General features: G+C 31.0%; 1 long non-coding RNA gene across 1 annotated transcript; it reads right to left on the bottom strand.

Moving 5' to 3' along the window:
- Positions 1-2,588: 2,588 nt before the first annotated feature.
- On the bottom strand, positions 2,589-6,780 carry LOC139097505 (uncharacterized). Its single transcript, XR_011545078.1, has 2 exons — positions 6,167-6,780; positions 2,589-6,050 (listed from the first exon to the last, which is right to left on the bottom strand). It is a non-coding gene; the product is annotated as an uncharacterized lncRNA (long non-coding RNA).
- Between the last annotated feature and the right edge of the window lie 1,214 nt (positions 6,781-7,994).

Below are 7,994 nucleotides of genomic sequence, written 5' to 3'. Positions count from 1 at the left end.
GATTTTCTTAATTTAAAAGTTTTTGGAATCGACTCAAGAAAAAAAGAATTTTTTCATAGCTTCACAAAAAAAACTACGGATTGAAGTCGAGGCAAAGAACAACAACGGTCGAGACTTACTGCTGAGATTGATTTATAGTTGACAGTTTCAGCACTGGAAACGTGATATTCCATTGGTTCGGTTTAAACTTTACTGCGATTTTAATCATTTGATAATTTTTTTCATTTCTTTTGTATTTTCCTTTCTGTGGCAGCAATGTATCATTTTGCACTGCACTGCCTTTCGAATTTATGCATTTTATGCCTCTTTTGTGTAAGACCCTAGCGCCAAAATGGCAAGATTTTTGGACGATATTGCCAGAATTCGAATGCAAGATTTTTGCCCGAGAACGATTTTTGCCAGACTTTGCAAGATTTTCCATACATTGAAAATCCTTAACTGCACGACAATGCAAGAAAACAGCTATAAATCGGACCGATTTTTTATATCGGTCCGATTTTTGCAAGATTTTGCCAGACAAATCGTCCGTAACTTGATCAACTTGCATACAAGTTATGGACGATTTTTGCCAGATTTTGGACGATTTTGCAAGATTTTTAATTAAAAAATTTTAAAAATTTTATTTTTTTTTTGTCTTTTTTTTCTCTTTCCCATATACATCACAAGCGTTTGAATTTTTTTAAAACCTTATACTCGTCCGATTTTTGCCAGATTATGCCAGATTTGTCTTGGGATTCGAACCTTGGATCGCTTGATTTGAAAATTGTTTGAAGTCCTACGCTTAACCGCTGAGCTACCGCCATCTGAAATTATATAATATTCTGAATGGCAAAAGACATATATAAGTTATTAAATTATTGCGAACGTGAAATAAACTTATATTTTGAATATATGTATTTGAATTATATTTAGGTATATTGTAATTATTTAATAAAAATTAAGTACAAAATATTTACTATTACTTTTATTAAAGAATCGTAAACAAATATTATTTTCACATCTTATTCAAGTGTAAATGAATTAAATTTGTTTAGATTCGGAAATCAGTTTTTGTGAATGACAAATTCATGATAGATTTCTACATAATAATCTAAACACAGAAATGAAATTGGCCAAGGAAATTGCAAAATTCCTTTTTTGCAATATATTTTGCAATATTTTTTGCATATATTAAATTTAAAGAATGGTAGGAACATCCAGTTATTTTAAAAGGTTGAGATTTAATATAATTTACATAAACATATATTTTATGTTTATACTCTGAATTTTTTAAAATTTCCAAAACTATTTTTCGAAAAATATCTGGCAAAATCTTTCAGAAATCTTTCAATTTCTGTCCGATATTTGAAAGACTTTTTCATCCGATTTTTGGAAGATTTATCTTCCATAATCGGGCCGAAAACTGGAAGATATTTCGGACGTTTTATCAAAAATTATGTCTGGCAAATTCTGGCAAAAGTCGGACGTTTATGATTCGTCCGATTTTTGCCAGAAAATGCAAGAATTTTTTTCTGGCAAAATCGACCAAAAATCTTTCAAAATCGGACGCAGATTTTTTGCGAAAAAAAAATCGTCCAATATCTTGCGAAAATCTGGCAAAATCGGAAGGAAAAAAAAAGTCTGGCAAAAATCTTTCCATTTTGGCTCAAGGGGAACTATCCATAAAATAAATAATACATAGAGATGATATATAGAGGAGAAATTGACAGGTTGATGATTTTTCGTGCCTTAATCTTATTTGTTGCCTCTTATTTGCTGCCTTTTTGAAGAAGATGAATTTTGTCGTGATGACTGTTCTGTTACAATGGACGCTTTGCTTTCCCCAACTCTCCATGAACCAAGATACATCAATGCACTGTACCTAGCCACAATTTGTGTGTTGAAAATGCACAAAATCTAGTTTTCGTGACTAAAACAGCAAAAAAGCACCTGAATTTAACTAGATTCTCTCTTGGATCAAACCCTGACTTTGATATAGTCAATTGCTTAACTTCCAAACCAACTATATCATGGCTTCTTTACCTTTGCTTGAAAAATCCTTGAAAAATCACCAATTCCGCAATAAAATCATTGCCTGTAAATAAATACAAACCAAGATTCTCTTTCCCGTCCATAAACGCAGACATGCCACATGGTTCTGTGTGAATATTCGGCACAAAAAAAAAATTTTACTTTTGTTTTGAACGATACGTGAATGATGTTGCTTCTGTCTGGCCATAAAATATTCTCAATTTTATTACTCAATGCCGGTTCCCTCTTTTTTTATTTTCAATTTCTCCTCCATAAATTTTACTTCTCTTTATGCTGTACTCTCGAGTCTGTAAATTGAAAATAGTCGTGTTGTTTATGGCTCTTATTCTCTTTCTTTTTAATGTCTCATTGTACTTGCTTCTTTCACTCTCTAAAACTCACTTCCTTCACTCTCTTCTTTGAGCTCTTTACTTATGAGTATGAGAATGAAATTATAGCCATAAAGATAATATTTTTATTGCCTGTAAAAGTTTAATGTATGAAAATTCTCATATGGCTAGACTATGATTCTGAAATATTCAATTAATTGGTTCCAATTTGAATAAAAAAACATACAATTAATTATTTAATATGTCAAAATGACTTTATTTGATCTTAAGAAATATCAAAGTACATACCACAGTAATTATGACTGAAGAGCAACAGATGAATACTTACGAGAAGATTGAATGATTTACAGTTGTCAAGTTTTTTGCTAAAAATAATTTTTTTTATGATGATGAAAAGACCTTTTTGTAACATTTTGTAGCTGTGCCTTGCCGAGTTGAGTTGGTTGCCGAATGAGATAAATTAAATGAGTGTTGATGACCAATTTATGATGCTTTATTGCCGCAACTTTTATATATTCATAAATTATTGATTAAAATCTCTTTTAACTTGAAATAAAAATTAACAAAATTTGTACAAATAAATCATTTTTAGGAGTTCCTTAATTCCTCAAAATATTTCGCCATTAAATTGATATAAGAATTTTTTACATTCGATTTAAAAAGCAGCACTAACGAAAAAAAAGTTGGAAATGAATTATGGCGAATATTTTTGATCGAGTAAAAGCTAAGAAATAATACAGCAACACCAACAGCAGCAGCAGGGTGCATTTTGTACTGCTGTATGAAGAACAACATGAAAAATGTCTGAGAAATTTATTGTATTTTAAAAGATGTTGTTGCTATACCTTTCTGTTTATAGCCATGCACAATACAAAAAAATTGCACTCATTTCATCTCTCTCACTCACTTTATTTTTCATAATCAATCACTTCCTTACTTCATTTTTACCTTTTATATTTATTTATTGTATATTTCATATTTATTTCGATTTACATGAAATTGAGAGAATGTAGCATGAAGCAAGCAAGGCACGAATAGAGAAGAAATGGAAAGAAAAGAAGTTCATTAAAGTTGTAAATAATAAACAGAATAACATCAAGTAACAGAGAGACCTGACATGGCTTGATTTTCAATTTACATCAATTTCACAATATGAGAACTTATGTGCCATAGCAATGCCTGCATGCATCCAGTAATCAATTTTATGTTCAGCAGAAAATGACGAACATAAAGAAATGAGAAGGTAAGCTACTCAGACATACAGAACATCAGTAAGAATTGCTCATGTGTGGTGAACTTTACAAGCAGTTCCAATGTAACTACAACTTGAGCTTCTTTACTTATGCTAATTGGATGTGCTGTGCATCAAAATATTGGAACATCTGATCACTTAAGTCTTTCCATCAATCAGATGCTGCTTTTTATGAGAAATTTCCATTAAAATTCAATCGATTCCAATATTTTTCTAATCTCAAATGGAACTTGCTCATTTCCTCTCACTATATCATTATTTTGGTTGATTTATGGACAAGACGATAAATGGAAATGGAAACGAACCAAATCAAGATACAGAGTCACAGATCCATACAACTTCATCATTTTCATGATTTCTCAAGTCATGCAGTGTGTGTATATCGTAGATCTCACTATGAAATTTATAATTCATGCATGTCTGATGTCTTGGAGTCTTGTAAAGGTGAAGAAGAAGAAGGAGTAATAAGCAATAGTGAGAGATAAACTGTCCGATTGGTCGTTAATATTGAAATTCAATCACCCAATCAGATCATTATAAATTCTTCTTTTTTTTACTTCACTTAACATTATTCCTTATTCTTACTAAGACTGGAATCAAAAGCAGAAGAAGACGATGAAGCAAAAGAAAAGAAGATGGAAAGATTTATGAGAAATTCCTCACATACAAATGTGAATCTGGATGAATAAATAGCTTCGATCATGTTGTGGATGTATTTGTGTGCATATGTGAGAATGATTTATTACTGATGCTCAATATTTTCACTTATTTGAGATCCAAATGTGAGTTTTGCAGCCTTCTACTGACTCTTATCAATGATCAAATCTCACTCAGTTCCATCTTCTTCTTATTTATTAATTCATTGACACTCGACAAATAAAAATTAAAAATTTTCTGTTGCTGCACATTTTCAACTGCCATGTAAATTATTATTTTACATCGACAAGAAGATGTCGACCGAGCAGCACCAACAGAAACAGAAAATAAGTAAGAAAAAAACGCGAATTGTGCAGTCAATTCTTTCATGTTTATCTCTCGTTCCTTTCCATATGCTCTGCATACTCAACATTGTGTGTGCCATTACGTGTTTGTGAAGTTGTCGTGATACTGCATATATGCCTTGCATCCTTCCTTCTTCTTCATCATCATCCTCACTTCATCGCACTGAAGACATCATGAAGATAAAATAAATTGCAAGGCAGCAAGTTGCAGCTTCAAAATATACAAAAAACTCGTTTAGGTGGACGTTCGAGATGAAGGAACAGAAATAAATAAGAAATGAGAATGCATGAAATGGAGATGGAATTGAAGTGAGGTTGACATTTCGCGGTAAAGATTCTTATTTATGGTCAATTCCTGATTTCAAGCCTCTTTTTACTTCTTCTTAATCATCGTCAATTCGAAGTTTAATTTATTTCATTAAATCTGTGCATTCTAATGCTGGACATGCATGTATTTGTGGATTGATGACTCAAATGGTTGATAAATTTCATCCATTAAGATTTACTTCGTCTGAGTCATGTCACATTGAGTCCAATACATGAATAAAGTCAGTCCTCAAAGATATAATCAAGCACAGTCCACAAAATACCCGAATAAATTATCAGAAAAAAGCATGAATTTAATTTTTGGAACTAAATAAAGTGATGTTGTTGCTCTCGGTCACTCGATCGTTGTTTGCCTGATTGCTTGCTGTTATGAGATTATATTTCAATTTTATGGAAATGAGAAGAGTTGGATATAATGAAACTGGTTCTATGGACAATGCGATTCATCGATTGATTTTTTTCTCTTTTGCTACCTCTGTTGACTTTGCCTTGCTACCTTTTTGTGCCATTTTTAATGACTCTGTCTCCAAAAAATCTCCTTCGCAGTTCAGTGCCTGCATTTAAAGCTAATTAGTAAATTTACATTTAAATTGACGACATCTCGATCATAATTTAGCATTCATCACGCAGTCAGGCAGTCATTGGATATTGAATTTATAATAATAAAATAAAGGCAAGCAGAAAAAGGCAGTTAAAATAAATTTTCAAAATTGACACATGTGTTCGTCATCAGCCATCTTTTTATTCCCCTCATTTTTATTTCATTTCATGTCTTTTCAATTCTCGTCTCATCATGTCGTTCACATTGCCGTTCCGTGATCTGTCATAAAAGGCAGTAAATGTATTTTCTTTTTATTTGACTTGTCTTGACAGTTATTTCAATTGCAATGTGCATGCATAGAAATATTTAAATATAAAAATTATTGCATGAGTAAAAATGAGCGAATAAGAGGAACTGCTGAATGTGAAGAAACAACATTTTTCCCGTCGTTATTTTGAAAGTTATGCAAAATAAGGCAGAATTTACCTTGTTAAGGAATGAAAATTGTGTGGATTGAAGTCTCTCATCATGTGTGTTGTGCTGTATATTCTGAAAATATATAAAAAGACCTAAAAGAAATAGAGCATATCTTAATATTATGACAAAATGTGAGATTTCATCGCAAATTTAACAAAATGATTCAATTATCAAACAAATTTTTAATTAATTCACACCAATTAATTACATTCTCAATTAATGAATTAGTGAGTGAAGATCATTTCTTGTGTGTTTTTTACTTTCATCATCTAAAAATAACTCGAAGATTTTTTTCCTTTCCTTCTTTTTACTTATTTTTTTATAATTCAAATCTTCCTTAATGAATTAATTCACAAATAAAAAAAACATAGAAAATTTATTTATTTTTTCACAATTTCTTCTCATTCATATAAAAATAGATGAAATTCTCGTCTCACTGCAAATACTTTTAATTTTGTTGTGACGTCATTAACTTTTTTTTTTAAATTTGGATCAACTTGATATCGCGTCTTACATGATTAATATCACAACATAAAGTTTCCTGCTTTTCTGTCTATTTTAATTTAATTTAAAATACACAAAATTAAATTTTAAAAGTTTTTCAATTTTTCAGTTTTTCATTCCATATTGCAAGAAATTTTCATTTAAAAAAAAGAATTTAAAAAAATATTTTTTTGGGGGATTTTTAAGCTGTCTTGTACACCTGTGATGACTGATTTTTTTTTTCTTTGAATCCGCGCGCGCGACCAGTACAAGTCTCTCTCGCCAAACAAAAAAACACTGACTAAAAATAAGAAATGCTGCATGCTTTCCGGCCTCACTTAGTGCTGCAAAATCAAAAAAAAAAGAAAGAAAAAAATACTACAATTCAACTCCATGAAACAAGCAAGCAGCACACATGTGAAGAATAAAATGTCGAAAGAAATGGCAGTTGAGGGAGATACAGTACAGGAGGTGAAACATTGAAACATTAAAACATTTTCAGATTATCAAATGTCAATGTATTAATGTTATTTACACACACATTCATACATTTGTTAACATTCAACATTGAAGTATATCCACAAATACAATTAAATTGAGAAAAATATTTAAAATATTGAAAAAAAGAAGTCCATGCAAGTCCAAGTTAACAACACAAAACAGTGTGTTGGATATTTAATTGAATTTGTAGCAAGAAAAGAAGGAACAAAAAAATATTTTCGCTTTCCTTTTTGATTCCGATTTTCGTTCTATTCAAGTGTCAATTTAAAGCCGAAGAAATGTAATTTTTGTACTTCTTTTTGGATTACAATGACATGTAAAGGTGGAGCAAATCAAAGAATTTAAATCTTTTTTTGTTTCAATTTTTCGAGATTTAATTCCGTGCCTTAGTCCACCATTTTTCAATTCATTCTTGCCTTCTTGCCTTTTATTAATTAAATATCTTTAACAAAAAATCAATGGAAAAACTTTTGGAACTGAAATAAAGCAGCAGAACTTTGCTTTTATTGCCCAAAAAAATCAATATCGATTAGCATTTTCTTGCTGTTTGTTGCTGAAAAATATTTTTATGACTTTTTAAGTGCTTTGAACTTTCCTTCTGCGTCTCTCTTTTGCCATTCCATGCCTTTACACCCGAAACAACAATTGAATTTTTTATGATGAAAACTCTTCTCCAAGACTGCTGGAATTGAATCCCCTTTTATGATTCAATTTAGTACAAGAATCTGCATCCCAACCTGATTGTCTGAATAGTCTCAATGGCTTTATTCGCACAGCAGTGTTAGTATCCATGCCATGCGACACATTCAATTAAAGCGAATCTCAAATTGACGAGACTGACGAGGACGAGATTGAAGCAGCAACAAAAAAGAGACACAAAAAAATGAAGAAATTTTTCCACTCGCAAAACGCCTGCGATCAAGCAATCAAAAGGTGGAGCTAAGAAACAATAAAAATATCAGAAACAGAAGCACAAAATTTCTGCTTTTTCTACAATTTTTTTGTGTGATTTCTCAATATCCACATCAACATCCTCATCATCATCATCATAG

This window comes from Chironomus tepperi, unplaced genomic scaffold (genome assembly GCF_022539635.2).
Source record: "Chironomus tepperi strain 1889 unplaced genomic scaffold, CSIRO-AGI_Ctep_v1 contig_423, whole genome shotgun sequence".
Lineage (NCBI taxonomy): Eukaryota > Metazoa > Arthropoda > Insecta > Diptera > Chironomidae > Chironomus > Chironomus tepperi.
Note: the sequence above shows the minus strand (reverse complement) of the source record. Positions and strands in the feature narration are given on the sequence as shown.